We start from the raw sequence: 21,649 nt of genomic DNA, 5'->3' as shown, positions 1-21,649 counted from the left end.
TTATTACAGAACATAAATTATATTTGTTTGCAACAATTTCCTGAAACAATTTTATGTTGGAGTGCTGTTTTATTAATGTCTATGAACAAACATTTTAGAAACTGTTTTCAAGGGAAAGTAATTAATGAAGTAATGAGTACTTTTACATTCATATTCATATTTGAATTAAAATTACTTTGTGACTGACAGACTGCAGTGGTGGGGGCGCTGATGCCAGTGCGTACTCAGCCACAATTCCTGAGTTACTGCATGTATGAACAAGATGGCCCTTACCACTCAACTTCTTGAAATGCCAGTCACAAAGAAATTTTATCGATGTATAAGCATTGCTTTTTTCCTTCCTAGTGAATTCTTGCAGACTGGTACATTAGGAATGAAGAGGTTTGCAGCAATCATAAAGTTCAAAGAGAAGGAAACTAACCTAGAACAGGAAAACAAATTAGGTTTTTTTATATCCTGTTAACATCAAAGGGTATTAAGATACAGATCATAAGCTCAGACTGTGGCAAGGATAAGGAAGGAAATCTGTCATGTTCTTTATTAGAGGAGTACTCACCTGTATGGTTCACAGAATTTGCATAAAACCTAATTTGGTCTCCCCTTGTCCTCACAGCAGGTGGGTCCCTTTATCCTAGGGTCTGAGTGAGCTGCCCTTCCTTTTGAAGCTCTCACAACCTGTCTCTTTCTTCTTCCCAACGCAGAACAAATAGTTCCAAAAACTAGTGCTTTTATATTTTTCTGTCAGCAGTACTTAATATTATTTCTCCTGAAAGAAAGTACGTGCCAGCGACTGAATCTCATAATTTTAAAGCTTTCTGAGAGTAATCTCCCTTCTGACACGAAACTTAAACCGGAAAGATGCACAAGGGTTTGAATCCTATGCACAAGGGTTTGAATCCTACTTCTCTCACCCGCTTTAGGCACGAACACTAGCCTCAGAAAAATGTTTCATTTTATTACTGGTTGTTCTTTAGTTGTGTAATTTGCCTCTACAATACATTATTTGTAAGATTATGAAGGTACAAATTTGGTATACTTCACATCATTAATTATTCTCCTTCACTTCGCAGTAACTCATTCACATTCTGATGTGCGATGTAATAATTATGAGGATGTCTTGAGGATTGCCTGGTTGCAATAAAGTGTTACTAAGACAGAAATCTTGATGTTTTGCCCAAGCCAGAAGTTGGCCCCAACAGAGTTCATGGTCCACTTCCAAGAAAGACTACTCTGACATACCAGAAACCTGAAGTATCTAGAAGTCACACTTTACAGAACCCTCAGTTACCGACAACATCTATTAAGAATATCTGCCAAAATCAAAGCTTGAAATAACAGTCTTCATAAACTTTGTGCCGCACTATGAGGAACCTCTGCATTAACACTCTGTACTTAAGCTCTAGAATTGAGGAATACTGCACCTGACTGGATAATAGCACTCACGCATGGCTTGTTGACACACAGCTCAGTCACACTATGCATATTGTAAGTGGTAAAATGAGACCTACACATACTTTTTAGCAACCCATACTGTGCCACATACCACATCCATCTCTGTGGTAGGAAAGTGCACTTGTACAGAAGGAAAAAATTACAGAAAAATCCTCATCTCCCTGTCCACACAGATATTTCAGCTATCAGTAAAGGAAGACTTTGCTCTCATCATGCACCCCTGGAAACCGCAAGGAAGCTAGTTGCTGAACGGCTTTGATACTAATGACTGCTGGAGAAACACATGGCAGATTAATGCTGTGATGGAGCAACTTAAGATGCCGTGAATATCGGCTAAGCTACCTGGTTTTGAATAGCCACATAAGATCTGGTTGGTTCTTAAATGAATAAGAACGAACCCTGGCAGGTGTGCCCATTCTCTGTATTGAGTGAAAGAAAATAACTTCTCAAAGATGTGACTGCAGCACTGAAAATCAAGTTGTTTGCCATGTAATTAAAAAATGCCTTCAGTGCTTTCCCTGGCGATCCAAGAGAGTTCCTGATGATGACAGAGACATCAACAGACTACATGTGTGACCTACATATTAGTTTGCTAATAGAAATAAATTGTTATTGGATATAAATTTAATGTATAAATTTAATGAACCTGAAGGTATACGACATCTTGCAACCATGGCAGCATCCAGCTGTAACTAGCTAAAACAACCCACAAATTATTGAGGACTGGCTGTCAGCTGAATGGTCTACACTTATTTCTGCTTAATGCAGGTGAGTGGAGAACTGTAACAATGTCACTGTAAATTATGTTTGCTATGACACTTAAATGAGTTGTTAGGCTTAAGTTAGTTCCATGTTCTGTAGATCACACTGACGATAGATGTCATGATGTGGACATGCCAAATGAGAAAGAATATTGCACGTTAACCACTGATAGTTTTTTAGCTGACAACTTACTTCTGTTCAAGCATTTCTCTATGCTACAGGAGTTGCTAAGGAGAAATGACATATAGCTGACAGACAACTCTTCTCCTGTCTGCATAGAACTATCAAGTGCACAGAGTTTTGAACAATGAATTCTCCAATTTCAAAAAATTGGAGGTGAGATGTGTTGCTCACTACTCACAGTTAGACAAGAAAAGACTATGGTTCAACTAACAGTTTCTGAAGAACAGTAAAGCCTTATCTAGTGGAGTATGAAAATAATTTCTGTTCTGAGAACCTAAAATAATGAAGTAATTATAGGTAATTCAATAAAGACAACTCTTTTGAATAAACTAATTTTGCACATGGCAGCAGTGAAGACGACTGTGATAGCCATGCACATGATAATATTCCTGTAGCCATACAGATCTAAGTAAACTGCAGCTCCACTGTATTGATTCCTGGAAAGAACTATTTTCAAAACTTACTGGAGTCCCCTAGCATGAGTATGTACTTTCCCTGCAACAATGACATTGCATCTTGTCTTGTGAATATGTCACACATCTTGCCAGCAGAAGACAGCGAGAACCTGTAAATGTAAAATGAAATGTAAATTTCAATTGACACACTTCATAAATGAGAACACACACATACAACTTTTGTGTATGGCAGCATTATGCCTGTCATATAAATGAAATTATAACATATTACTTAAGATTGTAAACTAAAATGTTAATGGTCCATTTGCAAGTTGTAAATGACATTATAGTACGAAGCAATGACTTTAATTTAGGACTTAGTTTAGAATTTATAGATTTTGTGAAAGCTTATGACTTCATTTGAGTAAAATTCATACCAATAACACTTGAGAAACCAAGCACTGATTTGAGTATAGTGAAGGCTGTACACAGATTCTATTACGTTTCAGAAGGAACTTGGAAATCCAGAATTGAAAGAGAAGTCAGGCTTCCTTATCAGCAAACCTGTGCTCAGCAACACCAATGAAAGTTTATAGGTCCTTAAACTAGGAAAACAAAGGAAGGAATCTGTTTTAATAGAATATAGAGAGGGAAATAAATAAACTGATCTGTAAACAATTTGGAACTGAAGATTTCAAAATTACTAACAAAAATGACATGGAGGAAGGCAGAACATACAGCTAGATGACCAGATGATAGCTGAGCCAAGGAGGTATTTCACTGGATATCAAAATATTTGAAACGTCTGAGGAGATAATTAGATAGATAGCTACCCAAGCACGACTCACGCCCAGTTCTCACAGCTTTAGTTCTGCCAGTATCTCATCTCCTACCTTCCAAACTTTACAGAAGCTCTCCTGCGACCCTGCAGAACTAGCACTCCTGAAAGAAAGGATAGAGCACTCACCTGCGAAAGGCAAAGGTCCCGAGTTCGAGTCTCGGTCCGGCACACAGTTTTAATCTGCCAGGAAGTTCCATATCAGTGCACACTCCACTGCAGAGTGAAAATCTCATTCTGGAAACTTCCCCCAGGCTGTGGCTAAGCCATGTCTCTGCAATATCTTTTCTTTCAGGAGTGCTAGTTCTGCAGGGTTCACAGGAAAGCTTCTCTAAAGTTTGGAAGGTAGGAGACGAGATACTGGCTTGTTGCTGCAGTGGAAGTACAGCTCAAATATAAGATGCAGTTGTATGGGTAGTTTAATACGAGGGTGTGCTGAAAAGTGATACCTTCCCAATGGTGGTAACAAAATTAATTACACCTAATACAGTACCTAAGGATAATCAGTCATTACCACCAGAGTAATTTGGAAGCAAAATTGTAAGTACAGTAAAAGAGCAACATTTGTATAACAATTATCAATTCTTTTCTGATATGACAACAATGCTTATCTGAGTTGCAACTAGATGCTACGACAATAAGGGCATATCTTGCTATTTATCTATACTATATTTTAGTACTGATTTTGTAAGTGTGTTATAACTGTAAAGCACCTACACTGAAATTTAGTTCTGAATAGTAATATGTTCTATAGTATCCATTTTACTATCACTGTTGAAACTGCAATACTGTATTCATTTTGGCGTGTTTCTCATGATATCCCCCAGTGGCCGTTGCCCTCATAACACAGATGTTTATGAAAATTTGGCATAAGGAAGTATATAATTAAAGAATATTAAAATAATTTTTTCAAAATATTTTGAAAAAAAACTACAGTTATGAGGCCAATGTGAAATATGGGCAACTTTCACAAACTGGCTTTGAGAGATGAGGTAGCCTATAAGTTTGTGACTACTATAACTTTTTAATTTATAAATTAATTTTATTAAATTTGCTGTCACTGGAAAGACAAAAGAATCAACCACAATAGCAAATTATTAGAATTCTGGAATTATGCTTACAAATCTGTAATGAAAGTTGTTTCTAAAGTCTTTTTTTCCAAATTTCAAGAATTTTTTTCACCAAAATCACAAGTTTGACCATCATAATTTTTGTTTTACACAAAGCCTATTATTATAATACTTTTCAACATGGAAAATCAGAAGGGTGTTTTTCCTTTTTAAATGCCTTAACAACACTACATGAAACAACAGTGAAAAATTCAGTCATTAACACTTTCTTGTTTCCCCTCACAGAATCTTTGTAATACACCTTTGTGTCAGAAAAGTCTTAAATCATCCAGTCCTTTTCAGTAACATACAAATTCAATTTAGAAACCATCATGGAAAATAAATGTGATATAGACTTTGTATCAGAGGTATGCCAGAAGAAAAATAATGGGAGCAAAGAGAGAGATTTAATAGATGTGGCAAGTCTGAATCAAGCTGATATTGAATTACTGAAGCTAATACTGTGAGAACATTGACAGTATTTGTTCATCTCATTAAAGGCTCTATTTGGGAACAACTGACGACAGACAAAGTATTAGCTGTGACCCTTTTAAGAAACATGGTAAAAAGTTGATTAAGCAATATTTCATAGTTATATCTTTAACCATAGCAAAAAATATGAAAGTACTGGATTTATATTAGTGTTAAGTTTTGTATATAACATGTCATAAGCCAATTCTCTGTCCACACAAGACTGTCGTCGATCCAAGTCTTGATGCTTGGCATTAAAATTCTAGCAAACTGCATGAGCAGTGCCATTATGTTCCAGTGGAAAATGTGTCAGAAGAACATGGAAGTGCTGAATGCACAAACTGTAATAGTTTAATGCAAAAATTTCAAGAGAAATTTAGGAGATTCAAGAGAAATTTAACACAAGTCGTGTTAAATAAAAACTGAACATTCCGATCTTAGTATGAACGTCATGGAGTACAGAAAAAATCGAAAATTTTTGTAACACTACTGAATACATGGTAAAGCAATCAAGGGTCTTAAAAAAAGAAAATAGTATTTTTCAAAAGGAAGCTATTAAGTGTGAAATACGATAGGTAAGGACACCTTTCAAAGTATTATATCCTACCAATTTTACGAAGTTCTGTGAACTTCACCCACAAGAATAAGTTGTAAAATGAATACTGTATGTATATACATTTATCACCAAAATGTGAAACTGATTACGCACACTACATATGTAAAAGAACCAAATGCTGAACTTTTACAGAAAATGGTTTGCAATCTGGGAAATTAAGAGTGAATGCTGCATCGCTGTTCTCAATGTACTGATGGAAATGACCTGTAAATTTTTAATGGAAGTGGAATCCTTACAGGATTCTGAAAATGTTACTTTCAGGGAATGGCTCCAAACTGATTGACCAACAACCAACACATTAATGAATACAGTCGCTGAATTATCTGGGTATCTTGTCCAAAAACTTCAAGACTTAGCACCACACTATTATATATAAAAAACTCAAGAGTTCAATCGCACAAGGAAACACTCCCTGATAGAAAACTATACACATTTGCTTGAGGATACTGCAGAAGGACTTTACTGGTAGAGCACCAAAGTCACAGTTCACCCTTTTGTTGTGTACTATAAAACAGAGTGCTGCATTAAGCCAATATTGTTAAGTTGTACAAGTGATGGTTTCCAGCATGATACAAACACATTCTACATTTTCCAGAAAACTGTTCTTACCTGTGTCCTGAAATATATGCCACACATTCAACATGTCATGTACTTCAGTGACAGCAGTTCTGTACAAATTTGTAAATTTGTGCCATCACAGGCAAGATCAAGAGTAACAGCACACTGGAACTTTTTTGCCACTAATCATGGCAAAAATTTATGTAGGCCTAATGGAATTGTTGGTACTATTACAAAATGTAGGCAAAAGAGGAAGTTTACAACACCCAGATGGCAATCACATTTTAAGTCCAAAACATCTATATACATCTTCCAAAACTAATGTTCCAGGAATACACACATTTCATGTCTTGACACAGGAGGTAATAAAATTCAAAAATATGTAACAGACATGGTATGAAACTGGTGCAACCATTCTTGGGACCAGAGTTCATCATTTGTCAAACCACTGAATGAAAGCAGGTTGCTGAGAAAGCATCTTTCATAACAGTTCATCTTAGGCTTCAAAACAAGGCCTCTTATCACTACTGAAGAAAAAATTTCATCGCAGCTATTTTTGATGACCAATGGTCGCATCTAAAAATTCTGGAGATCAGTTTAGAACACTGATGCAAAGTTCACATTCAAGAGACCACATGGACCTTCCTCAATGGCCACTTCATGCTGCTGTTTGCTGGATCCCTTATGAAAATATTTTAATGACTTTACCTGCTCTTAGAGCAAGAATAAGGATCCATCACTTATACATTTTTGTATCAGATACAATATTCTCCAATGATAGCTAGCGTAACGGAATGAATACTTTTTAGACTTTTATAGATGTATTTTGTGTGAACTGATCATTTGACAAACACCAGTTAAGAGTCACAAAAGGAAACAGGTTTATTTTAATTTATGTTGAACAGTATGATAATAGATGTACCATAAACTGGGCACATCCAGGTAGTCTATACTCTATGTTAGCAAATAAACTCTCAGCCTGAGTTGGTCACAGTAGTTTCCAACTTAATTTTAATACTGGAGGTATTGTTACAAGGGGTTCCCCTCTTTGCTCAAGTGGTAGAGTGGGATAACATCTTTTTTGTATGTGGATCTTAATTTCACCCTTGAAATTCAAGTAAGTACCAGTTTCTTTATGTTATTTAGTATAAAATAACATTACGTCTTTCATAAAGCCTAATTTCTGTGCACTTTCTTACAACATTTTGAAATCACACTTGGTGTTGCATTATAGGTTATCTAGGCCAACTTTGTCCCAGGGCAAAGTTGCCCTAGTTTCAAAAAATGGTTCAAATGGCTCTGAGCACTATGGGACTCAACTGCTGTGGTCATAAGTCCCCTAGAACTCAGAACTACTTAAACCTAACTAACCTACGGACATCACACACATCCATGCCCGAGGCAGGATTCGAACCTGCGACCGTAGCGGTCGTGCGGTTCCAGACTGTAGCGCCTTTAACCGCTCGGCCACTCCGGCCGGCCTGCCCTAGTTTCAATTAAGTACACTCACGCATGCTGCAATACTACAAATGGAGAAAACTTCAAGACTCTCTTTAAGTATGTGTTTCCAAGAATGCAGTGAAGCTAGAGACACAATCTCTTCATGGCTAAGAAGAAAACATGGTTTCAGGTTTTTGAGGTTGTGGCATCTGACATTTTGAGGCAAACGCTGTTCTGACAAGGCTTCCTGGTGTTGAAAAGTCTGTGAATGTTGAACATGTCAGTGAAGCATCCCTTGAAAGAGTAATTAGTAAGAGAGCAACGGCTAAATCCATTGTGAGAAGAAAAAGGAAACTGGTTAATATGCAGCCTGGAAAAGGAATCATCTCTGCAGACTTGGAAGTGCAAATCCTTGACTCACCTGTGAATGAGAAGAGGAAGGTGGGAACACCAAGGAAAAAAATCACTTGTGTATCAGCTCCTCTAGTGAGGAGTCTGACTTCATGTTGATAATTCTACAAGTGATGACTTGGAGTGTGGGCAGGAGGACTGTGACACTAATGGGAGCCCTAGGCATAAATAATCATAAAATGAAGACGTGAAAGAAAATAACTATATTGCAGTCAGTTGTAACAGACAACTCTGCCCAGGCAAAATTGTTGGTTTTGTCACAGAATACGGAGCCAACAACGAATGAAGTGCATGGAAAAAACTATGAAGTTCTGATAGCGGTCAGCAGAAGGGAAAGAAGATGTAATGACCTATGATTTTTCAAGTATAAAAATGGGAATACATGCGCCCACTTCAAACATTATTTCTTCATAATTCATGTACAATACTGACCCATTGATCAAAAAATATTTTGCAAAATATAAAACTGCAAATGGGTTAACGTTGTCCTACAACAGGGCAACATTAGTTCACTTAGGGGAAAAGGCAAAAATGATGGACGTAATAAACTGTAATCCTGACAGACCAGGAAATGTGGATCAAAGTTGGCCCAGTTTACGGTGCATGCGAAACTATTAACAGTGAAACTTCGACGTTTTGTTGAAGAATTATCAAAAATTGGAAAAAAATTTTGAGAAACGACCTTCATTACAGATTTGTAAATATTTGTTCGTGTATTTCCCGCATTTTACTAATTTTTTATCACGATAGTTCCTTTTATCGTTCCAACGACACTGACTATTAAATAAAAAGTTATAGCTGTTACAATCTTTTAAACTACCTTTGCTACCGAAGCGAATTTGTGAAAATGAACCTAATTTTAAAATTACGCCCTAACCACAGCTTCGTCCAGGAATAAATATTTTAACCCTCTTTTATTGCGTACTTTGTTACAGTAATTATTCACGAACTCTTGTCACACGAGAGCAACAAGATTTCTTTATTTTTTGTGATTTTAAATCAAATCAACCTTTTCATGCGGTAACATTATTGCAATCTTCACTCCGTTTGTCAACTATGTCTAATAAACGCCACGGTTCAGGGTGAACAGGCATAAGCAGCTAGTGCAGGCAACTTCTGTGAAGTATACTACCAACAAACCAGGGTGCGATTTGTGCTTTTACCAGTATGGGGGGGGGGGGGGGGGGGGAATGTCTTAGGGGGTTAGTAGAATTATATATGTTACTAACTTGGACCGTGGCGTTACGCATGGTTAAACAGCTATTTATAAATAGATGTTAATGCTGAAACTCACTATTGACGCGTATGCAGTATCAGATAAGCCATCCCTTGTTGTATCTTTAAAAGTACATTATAGGTAAAGCTTATTTACAAAATCATCTACATACGGGTACAGATATACGAGGGGAATTCAAAAAGTAGAGGCACATTAGTCTAAAGTTGTACTTATTCTGATGATAGAAAACTGAAGCATATTAATTCTAAGACTTATTAAAAACTTTCAGTGTTCGGCTCCACAAATTTAAATTATATGTTAAGTTTTACTCCAGTGCGTGGGAAATAAACATTCCAGGTTGGGATGCATAAAATAAAATCAGAGGAGGGGATGGTCTGATGCAGAGGGGGGAAATCCCTCCCATCCCCCCTGCAAATCGCACACTGCAACAAACTATGATAATTAATAGAAATTACTTCCAGTTTAGTTTCTATACGTATATTACGAGAAAACCGGCTACTCTGAAAACTGCCAATGCTTCAACGTCACCACTAACACGGACCACTAAAGAAATCTGTTTAATATGACCGTAGTGTTAACTGCCTGTGTCGCAATACTCAGGTAACTTCATACACATTAGCGATGGCTGGTCCTAATACTACATCCGAGTCAGAAATTTTCTCGTGTCAAGTGTCCCCTCCCGGTACATAGTTCACCAAGTAATAGCAATTATTGGCTGATGACATTTCACGTTCACAATTCTGTAATTTTCTATGCTTGAACTAAATTTATTTAGCATGTTATAGATACCTGAACGTTATGGTCGATTAATTAGGTGTTACACCGTTGAGAATTATGACATCTCAGCTTCTGCGCTCGCTGCCACCTGAGGTGTGACAACTAAACAACATGGAGCTGTAATATGATTCATTGTTTTTTTTTTTTTTTTTTTTTTTTAACTGCCTGTACACCTTCTGTCTTGAGCAGCCAGCAACATCGGGAAATGCAGCCACGTGATCGATAATCACTTAGCAGTAAGATGTAAACATATAAAGTCCTTGTGGGAAGGAGAAAAATAGTTATTATTACTCTTACAACACATAATATATTCGGAACCCCTGAAATTGCTGCAACAGTGCCTCACACAACGGAGGTCTAAGAGAAGTCATAAATCAGATGTCGGCAACATGAAATATTGTTTGTAAATTCATAGTAAGCAACACCAGTAAGCAGAAGTAGTAATACAACAATCCAAACAATATCGGCGATTATGGAAAAGTATTGTTGAATTACATTCGCTTAGCATTCAGCAAGCGTTGCCAAAAGGGGGAATATGAACATTTCCTTATGACGATATATGTTAACATGTGTCAGCTTCCGATTCAAATTTATACTGATATCTGTAGATAACATGATTCTCAAACGGTTCCTGACGAGTACATTTTCTTGCACATTTGTCAGGCAAAAATGCGTGCCTATATAACAACACCTCCGTTAAAGGGTTTACGCCCAACAATGTTCCGTTCGTGTTCAGACAATAGTTACTCCATTTTTCGGGCAAGTCTTCTCTACAATGATTCTGAGCGATAAGATATCGTTACCCAGAACCTAAGTGAAATTATTGCTCCTTGCTCGTCACTACTACTTGCTACTCACTGTCGAAAGCCATCTCCATAAAGTTACGTGTTATTCCCTGGGTTCAAAAAAAACATCTTGGGCTGTGTCGTCCAACTGTCATTGACAATGAACTTAATTAGTCAATAATTTCCAAAATTTAAATGTAAGGCATTTGCTTTTGCCATGGAATATACGATATAGTACATGGCATTGAGATGAAAAATATGGCGTACAAGGGTATTACCCGTTAAGATGGCTGATCTCAGCGAGGAGCGGAGCAAGCAAGCACGGTCCATAGGTAGAGGGGGGTGTGCACTAGCTCCATGTTTCCGCGAAAGCAGGTCACGCACCGAAATAAATAAGCGCGTAATTACGGACGGCTAAAATACGTCATTAGTTCCAGAGTTTATTTTATTTCCACCTCTCTGACAGTCAAGCATTAATCGCTTTGCAGAACAATGAAGTTATTTTTGTCTGTTTGCTAAAGAAATTTGACTTTGGTTAACCTTTTCCGCAGAGGCTGTCAATGTATTTGAAACGAAATGTTTAATTCCTCAGTACTGCCTAGTTTCAACTGTTCGCTGCATTTCAAGTGCACGTTTTCATTGTCTAGCACGTATGGCATTATGTCATAATAAAGAAAGAAATTGATACAATACAGTACTGGTGCTCCAAGATAATTTACATCCCGAAAACCACACTGAAAAGCTTAATATCAAGTCGAGGTCTACTTGATTGGGAATCTGGACATTCGAATGTGCACTTAAGGTATGCACTTTAAATGTGCACATTTTAATATGGTGCACGAAATTCTGATGCTCTTGCAGTATCCTCTGATGTCTTGTTTTTTTTATGACATAATGTATGATCTTTCAGTGTTTTACACGTACGTACACACGGGCTTCGTACGTCATGATACCTACCCAAGCGCAATGTCGCCTGTTATCTGCGCTCTCTGGCAACTGCTGAAACGAACCTATTTCTTAACAGGTCGCGGGAAAATATTGCGAATAGTGTTTTGAAAAGCGTTACTTTCTAAGTAAATATCTTTTTACGTAAGTTGAACTATGTGCAAGAATGTACCATGAATTTATTAAATCACGGAGCGTTAGACTCTCATTTAAAAATCAACTCTTTGATGAAGAGCCCTTTAAAAGAATTTCGAACCCTGAAGATCAGACATTTATGTCATTATTAAAAATTTTACTGGCACATATGTGTGATATATCTTAAAATGTAACACGCGCAAAAAATATGAACAGTATATTCGAAAGCTTAGCTTCCCCTGCAGCTTGAGACCAATATTATATGTGAAAGCTTTTATTTTCTTGTAGCAACACTATGTATGTTAATTTAAACTACTAACTTTCCCTGTTTGTGTGTTCGTGTAACTTAGCAGTGATGTTGCTGTTGGCTGACTACATCACGTATCTAATGCTATGAACATCTGGTGTCATCTGCTGGCGAGATCACGTGACATGAGTCACGAACGGCTTACAAAAGCGCATCGAAATCTCGATTTCAATGATTCGGAAAGTAACATGCGGTGTTTGGTGGAATTCCAATGTATACTTTCGTAATACGAAAATACGCAGCGTTCATGTTGCTGCATCTCAAAGATATTTCCAAAACGCGTCTTTTTCCCTGAGTTTCGTTTTCTAAAGTGCCAGGAAATTGTACGCCCATGTATAAAACCGAAACCATTCAAATGATTGATAAGGGAAAATATACCGTCACCCGGGAAAAAGTGTATTTTCAACCGGGAAATCCGGGAATTTTTTTTTCCTTGTCCATGTATACACCCTGTTGTTGTTAAATAACGCAATGCAGAATTAGTTAGACATTCAAGGGTTTTGTATTTTCACATGTATTTTGGAGTATCATATAGTGCTTAAAGAAAATGTTACGACATCCTTAAATTATAGTAATTCTGCCAATAGGACGGAGCAACTTCTTTAACAAGACGTCCCACACACACTAATAATGTAAAGGTGGCGTACATTTGGTGTATAGCAAGAGTTTATTTGCTTAAATGTCTTATTGTGGTAGGTTAATTGTACTTGCATGTCTTCTTACTCTTTTGATTCTTTGGGGGCACTGGCTGATCCCTGCTGCTTCTGGCGCTTCATGATTGTCCTCTCACTATGGTGAACAGACCTTGAATGACATAGCCTCCAACAACTGCTATTCTAAAAGATGGGAGAGAGTGGAGCTTGTTTCTTCTTGGTTCAGAGAGAAAGGGAGGAGGGGTGGATTCTTGTGGCTGCTAGGGACATGGCAGAGTGTTTCAGATCGTGATAAATCCAGGTTCAAATCCCAGTACAGCACAAATTTTCGTTGTTATCACTCCAATATATAGCAAATGGTGGTTCACAATTGCAAATACATTTCCTGTATTTCTCGATGGCTGTAGTTTCTGCAGTGTGTGTTCCTTCAGACATGCATGCACGTCTGAAGGAACATTGCCTCATATTTCTTAATAAAACAGGCATTCCTATTTCATATTTATTCGCCGACACCAGGTCGTTGACTCTCATTAAATATGTCTTTCCTGTATGGGAATACATGTAACATGTAGGTGTAGGTTGAGACACATGGATGACAGCATATGGAAGTTTGGATCTTGTTGTGATTCATGCATGGACAGCCGAAGTGCTTAAAGCAACCAGTGGTGTAAAGTGGGAAATCTGGCTCTGAGTCCTCATCTGGCACACATTGTCATTGTCATCGATCCAATGGTGGTCCACATTCGCAACTGCAAATACATTTCCTGTATCTCTTTACTATGGTATATAACCAAAGGTCTGAAAACACCTTGGTTGATCAGAAAATTTCGAGACACACATCTCCCTTAAGCTGTTAGCAATACCTAAATTTTATCGAGCCTATCCTATTCCCTTCACCATGTATGACAGGGTCAAGGCCAAGTCCCAGTGTTTACTGGAGCTTGGCGTCATTCCTCCTATCTCGTCAAGCCAGTGGGCCATCCACTTGATGGTGATTCAGTAGCCAGATAGTACCATGTGCCACTGTGCCACTTTTATATATATAGCCAAGATGCATTGTGTTGTGGACTCGTGTCCAATTTCACAGCTGGAAGAGTTGTTGGCATAGTTGTCAAGTGGTCAGTATTTTTCATGCATCGACTTGTGCAACAAACAGCTGCATCTACAACTGGACACTGCTCCTCACTCCCTATGTATATGCATGTCAAAGCCATCACCAACTTGCCGGCGCTCAAGAACTGAAGGAGCTCTAGTCCTTTCCTCAGGTCGTGCACGTCTGTCATCCTCTTAATTATCTTCGATAAAAGGGCGCCAAATTCTTGTGGTCTGATGACTGTCAATAGTCTTTTCTGTCCCTCAAATGAGTTTGTGCTCTGCTTCCTGTTTTATTTCCTTTACACCAGGTAAACCATTAGCCCTGGCCATTGATGCATCTTAGTATGGCATTGGTGTGGTTGTGAGCATCAGAACCCAGATGGCACCAAGCAGCGCATCGTTTATACTTCAAGGCCACTTTCTGCTGCGCAGTGTAACTACTCATAAGTGGAAAAGACGATGTTGGTTAACATTTATGGAATAAAAACTTTTCACTTTTTTGTGTGGAGGAAAGTTCCTACTCATTACAGACCACAAGCCCTCACACTAAGCTACCACATCAAACTGACCAGCAGTGGTACAGGCTGTCCAACTTTCTCAGTAATCATTGTTATGACATTCGTTGCCTGTCTACCGCCAAGCACGTTAATGCAGATGCACTATTGTGGTTGCCAGCAGTACATGATTTGAATTTTGATCTGCAGGAGGTTCCAGTTTTTGCATTGGATGATACTTACAGCATACGTTGTTGGATTTTCCTTTGACAACACTGGAGGTTGTGGCCACCATGGTGTACGTTTTCTTTTGTGGGATCAGCTCGACGTTGGCCAGGGGTTCTCACGCTAGCCACAAAGGAGCAAAGTTGTCGCTTGGTCATACGAACAGCTGTGGATCCTCACATACTCCAGTTGCTGCACATATCGCACTGGAACATGTCACATATGAAGGATGGTCTGCATTCAGTCGTGATATTGAACAATTGTTCAGGTTGTAACGTCCCCTTAGAAAAATTTATAAATGACTGTGCTGGTAAACCTCTTACGTTATTTGTTTTTCAAACAGCTGAGCAAAACTGAACGTACTCAGACATTTCTCTCTTTACTTATTCTGATCAACAGTAAACTGACACACAATATATTTTTCAGCGCAACGCAATCTGACTTTCAATAATCCCTACAAAAGAATGGCCCTGACTAACAATAACCTATTCCTTTCATTAATTACTTACTTCACAAAAATCTTCGTTACTCGAACTACTGCAATACAGCGAACGCTAATACTGCCAGCTAAATAAAAGATATTCCAACAATGCCAATCAGCCACAGACTGCACACAGCACAGTCAGTGATTTTCATACAGAGCACTACGTGGCGTTACCAACATAAAAACCTAAACAGCCTACTTACAAGGTTTGTGCAGCCAGTGCACAGCACTAAGCTGCACCGTTGCATTAGCCATCCCTTTTTCCAGTTCTGGAGCTCCTTTGGGACAGGGTGCTTGATGACTGCAGGCCTTTTCTTGGGAAGCATGTGGTTGTTGCTGGTCGATGCATTGTCAGATTTCCTGTATGTGGCCAAACTATCCTCCAAGGCATTGACTGTGACTGTTCATGTGTTGTTGGTCATTTTTTCTATTGAGGGCTGTGCCCAGACGCTCGTTTTCGACAACTATTGGCATTTCGTGTCACATGATTTTCAGATTTTTGCATTTGCAGTGGTATCCAGCATGTGACTTCCGCCCTGTTTCATGTTCTAACTGGGATGTGGAGCAATCTGTGCTGTAATGGGATGACTGGAGTGGGTGACAAGGTCGGGGTTGTAGGGCGTGGCTGGGTAGAAGAAGGTGGCTGTTTTTAGCAATCTTCCTCTTTATTGTTAGTTCCTCCAATACATTTTCCGGTAGCTCAGTCCTACCGCTTATATCGTGGTGGAGACGTGCTGATGCAAGCAGTCCAGAGAACGCGACGCCGCACTCGGTCAGCAGCTGCGCAGGCGGTAAGAGGTTGGCAGCACGAGGCGCGGCCCAGATCGCAGACGCGGCGGCTCGTGACGACGCTGGGAGTCGCCGCCGCAGCAGCGGGTAACGCCCACCGCTGACCGGTCCTCAGAGACAGCGTCACTGATGACGACGACGTGACAGCGACCGAACGCCCGTTTGGTCGAACCGAATGCCGACGCCCACCTCTGATGCCCTTAAATAGTGCAGACCGCTGCTGAATCCGCCAGTTACGCGGCGGCGTGTTTATTAGAAGGTTCTCGATGAGTTGGCTAACGCAACTGCGCCCCACGTGGCACGCGCCTGCGTAATTCTGCTAATGCTGCGTTCTGATGGCTGCCGCACACATACACACATACCGACGCTCGTTGCAAAACTGCATCACCTGCATAACGCACTGCCCGGCCTTCGTCCGCCGTTTGCGTGAGGCTTGTGCATAGCGCACTGAAACACACTAAATCACAATTTCGCACCGTATTTCCTAAATATAACCCCTTGTCCTCTGCAATTTCTCCCTCGTACGAAAAGAATTCGTCCCCAAATTCAACCAAAAAGTCAAAACAACTACAGTTCGCTTTACAAACACCACAAAATGCGATTGATTCACTATTTACACTGTGATCATTCACTTCTGTCCTCAGTCTAATGTTTGTTCATAAACATTACTCAGCGTTCTGCTGCAGTGCCTCACAACTGTTCATGATTTTGTCTGCACCCTTAGGTTAAAGGCTGGAAGGGGCGGGATTTGGACTACCTTCGTCTTGAGCCGATAGTACACTAATCCTAAGACAAAGATAAAAATACAGGTGGCGGTGGTTGATGATCCAATAACAAGTAGGCGTTGATTATGCTAATTACGGTACTCATGCACTCATTGAGAAAGATGTTCCATAGTTATACATCCATCCTGAGCTGCCAGCATCCGGTCCAAAGAGGTGAGCAAAGTTGGGTCTAATGTGCTATTCAAAAGAGTGAGATTTTCTTTCGTGACGAATTGCACCGGATTGTCGTGTACATAGACCAATGTGCGTTTCATTAATACTTTTAATATCCTCCGCGTCAGCGGTCCCAAAAACAGTTTTTAGGATATGGCCACCTGCGTGTAACCATCTTCTTTTCCTATGGACGAATGGGATTAACACTGCAGTTTGCTGCAACTGAGCTTGTAAGCGTGCAAAAGCTGATCGTAGTAGCCGATATTCCCCCAGTGTGTAATTAAACCTTGACTGATTAGCCCCCATAGAATGAAGCTCATTAAATGTGTCCTCTAATTTACAGATTTCGTCTTCAACCGCACAAATATGTCCAGACATAATTACGTCCCTTGTCACGAGAACAAAACACCACTTGATATAGGACATACCTTCAAGGCTTCAGCTAAATTGCAACAGCAAAACAGAATAACTATGCTGAGAGATACTGCACACCTTCCCTCTTCCCTCTTCAGTGCAGCCCATGACGCTGGAACTGCTGGTCTTACCAGAACGTCATGCCTCCCGAGAAACAAAAGAAAAACAACTCACATTAGCTCTTCCTTTTTACATATGGCCTAAGAGCATAATAGCATATCTGATCGCTTCCACTATTAACTTGGTTTTCTTGTTTATCTACTCCTATCCTATTCTTTTTCTTAGATTCATCTTTCCCTCCACTAGAAGTTACTGCAGACAATGAAGGAAGTTCCTCAAAATTCCCCTTGAAAGGCCTAATTCGGCTCACATGCACAATAATAGGGCGAGTTGGAAGCTGTAATTTGACATTCACCGGCGATGTCATCTCGATATCCTGGAAAGGACCTCGATAACTGGATACAAATTTTTTTTGGTTTTGCCTTTTGGCACATACGGATTAGTCATCATCACCCATTGTCCTACATGATATTTGGGTAAAGCCGCCTTTCTATTGTGAACTTTGTCCTGTCTCTCTAACGCTTTAGTGTTCATTTTTTTCACCTGCCGCCAGATTGTTTTCAACTTTGTGGATAAATCCTTAACAGCCGAAATATCGGTTCCCGGTGGGGCCTTGAGCAATTCAAGTGGAGACGGCATCTTCCGACCAAACAGTACTTCATACAGAGACAATCCTGTACTTTTCATGCACTTTTGAGTTATACGCCGCTGTTACAAACGCCAATAGAGTATCCCAATTGTTGTGTTGCGAATTTACATAATAACTTAACATCTTAGCTATTGCACGATGAACTCTCTCAGTCCGAACATTAGCCTGCGGATGTAACGCATTCGTTCTCAATTTCTTTACATGCAACAACTTACATAACTATTTCATCAAATCGGACACAAAGTTTGACCCTTGATCTGTAATTATAGTTTCAGGTGTTCCGAATTTCAATATCCATTGATGTACCATGGCGTGAGCCACTGTTTCGGCTCGCTGATCCAGAATAGCTGTCATAGACACACAGCGCGAAAAATGATCTATTATTGTTAAAACATAGCGATTACCAACTGGTGTTTGCACAAACGGTCCTAAGACGTCTACGCCCAGCAATTGGAGAGGTCTATCCGCTTCTGGTAGTCGTTGCAACACAATTTTCTGATGACTCAATTATTCCGCCCGTTGAGCACACGGAATGCAATTCCTTATGTACTGATCGACATCTTGGCTACACGTTGACCACCAATAACTTTGTGCTACTCTCCTTTCCGTTGCTCTTCGACCCGAGTGACCAGAAAATGTTGAATCATGTGCTTGCCTTAAAATTCCGCTTCGCAATTTTTCTGGTACGACTATGCGTGGACTGTTCCTGGTTTTACAGTACAATATCACGTCTTCCACGACGAACTGTCGCTGGGAGGTATATCGTCGACAATCTGTGCCTCCGCCCATTCGTTCTCATTTATTCCTGTGCATTCCATGGCGCATATTTTATGACTCAGACCATCCGCGTTTCCGTGCGATTTACCCGGTCCATGAATCACTTCAAAATCGTACTCACTAAGACGCAAAGCCCACTTAGTTAATCTACTCGTTGGGTCTTTAAGCCCTAACAACCACTTAAGTGCTGCATGGTCAGTAATCACCTTGAAACTTCGTCCATACAAATAACACCGGAAATAGGTTATTCCGAAAATTAATGCCAATCACTCCTTCTCGGTTGTTGAGTAATTTTTTTCTGCATTGTTTAGCAGTCTGGAAGCATATGCTATCAGGTGTTCCTGCCCATCTATTTCCTGAGATAATACAATAACCAAAGCAAAATTGCTAGATTCACAAGATAATATAAACTGTTTACTAAAATCTGGATAAGCCAAAACCGAACTAGATGTTAACAAATTTTTTAACTTTTGAAAAGCCTCTTCACATTCTGCTGACCAGTGAAATTTTGCTCCATTCTTCAACAGCTGCGTGAGGGGCCTTGCAATTACCGCAAATTTTGGAATATACCTCCTGTAAAAATTGGTGAGACCTAAATAAGGCTGCAACTCTTTTACTTTTGTAGGTGTCGGAAAACTCATTACCGCCGCTACAAGTTTTGGATCCGTGCGGACGCCCTCCTGTCCTGTAATATGACCTAAATAACGGACTTCTTACAACAAAGAATGACATTTTTCCATATGAAGAGTTAACCGCGCTGCTTTCAGACGATCGAAAACTTCGCGCAAACGGCGCACATGTTCTTGCACGTCCTTTGAGAAAAGAATTATGTCGTCCAAATAGACCATACACTGATTAGGTTTCAGCCCTCGTAACACGCTACCTAGTAACCGTTGGAAGGTTGCATTTTTTAGTCCGAAAGGCATTCGCCGATACTGGAAATGACCTGTAGGTGTTTAAAAGGCTGTCTTCGGTCGGTCTTCCGGAGCGACCTTCAACTGGTGGTACCCGCTTCGAAGATCCAAGGTCGTGAAGTAACGACACTGACCCAAATTATCCAGAGTTTCAGTGATATTAGGCATTGGGCATGCATCTGATAAAGTTTTTTGATTCAGGAAACGAGAATCACAACAAAAACGATATGCCTTGCCCCCATCAGGTGATTTTTTACCCACTATTACGACAGGAGCGGACCAGGGACTACTGCTGGTTTCTAGTATCCCATCCCTAAGCTGTTGATTAATAAATTCTTCCATGACAGGCTGTAAACTTTTTGGAACACGATATGGACGTTTATACACCGGTGCTTCATTCCCAGTGGGGATGTAATACTGAACTAACGGTGTGGCGGGCAGTGGACCATGAGAATTAAATAACTCTTTATATTCCATTAAAAGGTTCTCCATGACTTGTCTGTCTTGCCCTTCTAAATGTGCTACTTTACCCCTCAGTGCGGACCAGCTGACAGGCTCTCCCGGCATTGTGTAATCTGCTGCGAGATCCTTATCCAGTTCATCTTCCCCTATTATCTTCAAATTCGCTATTACGGTACCCCGTGCTAACTGCACCTCTTCAAGGCCAAAATTATACTTACAGGCACAACCTTTTTTTCTTCTATCTCCCGCATGTTGGACACGCTACGGCGCGTAAAACACTTCATTTTATCCAGCAGCTCATTCTCAGACAAAGGTTCAACTACACACAACGAATTTACTGGCACGCTAGCTCCAACATCTGGCCAGATTATTTTCCCTGTACCCTTCGGTATAGTATCCCGTGAGTTAACCTTAAGGGACCTTGTACGTAGGTGGCCCACTCGACGTTTGGGCGGTTCCTTGCGATAGTAATGGTTTTCGGCCGCAGAACCTAGGCGAAATTTTATTCCGTCCAGTCCTACTGTACGCCGTTCCAGGTCAACTTTAGCGTGATGCGCAACCAGGAAATCCAGTCCGAGTATGACATCATAGCTGCTGCCAACAACTGGAAGAACTTCTACCTTCACCTGGAAGTTCCTCATTTTCACTCGGAAGCTTAACACCGCTGATCCGAGTGACTTCATCTGTCCCCCACCCACGCCACTTAATGCCCAGCGTGGTGGTTTTAATTCTACTTTACCGAGTACACTTCTACTCGCCACGGATACCTGAGATCCGGTATCCAATAAAATGCACGGTCTGCCCCTCACCAAGCCGGTCAGAAAAAAGTCTGCCACTGATTCTGCACTAGCTTTAATCCTCATCGGGGCTGTTGCACAGTGGACGCACCACCCCCTGTCCCGTTTAACTGATTGGGGTGAGGCCCACCTTGCGGTTTCCTATCATGTTTCTGCCAGGACCCATTGCAATTACGCCCCCGATGACCACAACGTCTGCATTTGTTGCACTGCACTTCATTGCAATCGCATCTAATGTGTCCCATCCGCCCACATCTGAAACATTTTATTTCTGCATTTCTTGTCTCGTGTCTTTGTTACTGCTTCAACTTCCTCTAACGCCACAGCGATTGCGACTGCCTCATTGAGAGTCTTAGGGAATTCCATCCTAATTTCGGGTTGTATTCCCCGCAAAAATGCGTCTAGTGCCTTCTGCTCGGCTTCCTGCAGAATGGCTTCATTAACCCTATCGGGATCAGTTAGCTCATAGGTGATAAC

This window comes from Schistocerca americana, chromosome 4 (genome assembly GCF_021461395.2).
Source record: "Schistocerca americana isolate TAMUIC-IGC-003095 chromosome 4, iqSchAmer2.1, whole genome shotgun sequence".
Classification (NCBI taxonomy): domain Eukaryota; kingdom Metazoa; phylum Arthropoda; class Insecta; order Orthoptera; family Acrididae; genus Schistocerca; species Schistocerca americana.
This window is presented reverse-complemented; position numbering follows the sequence as displayed.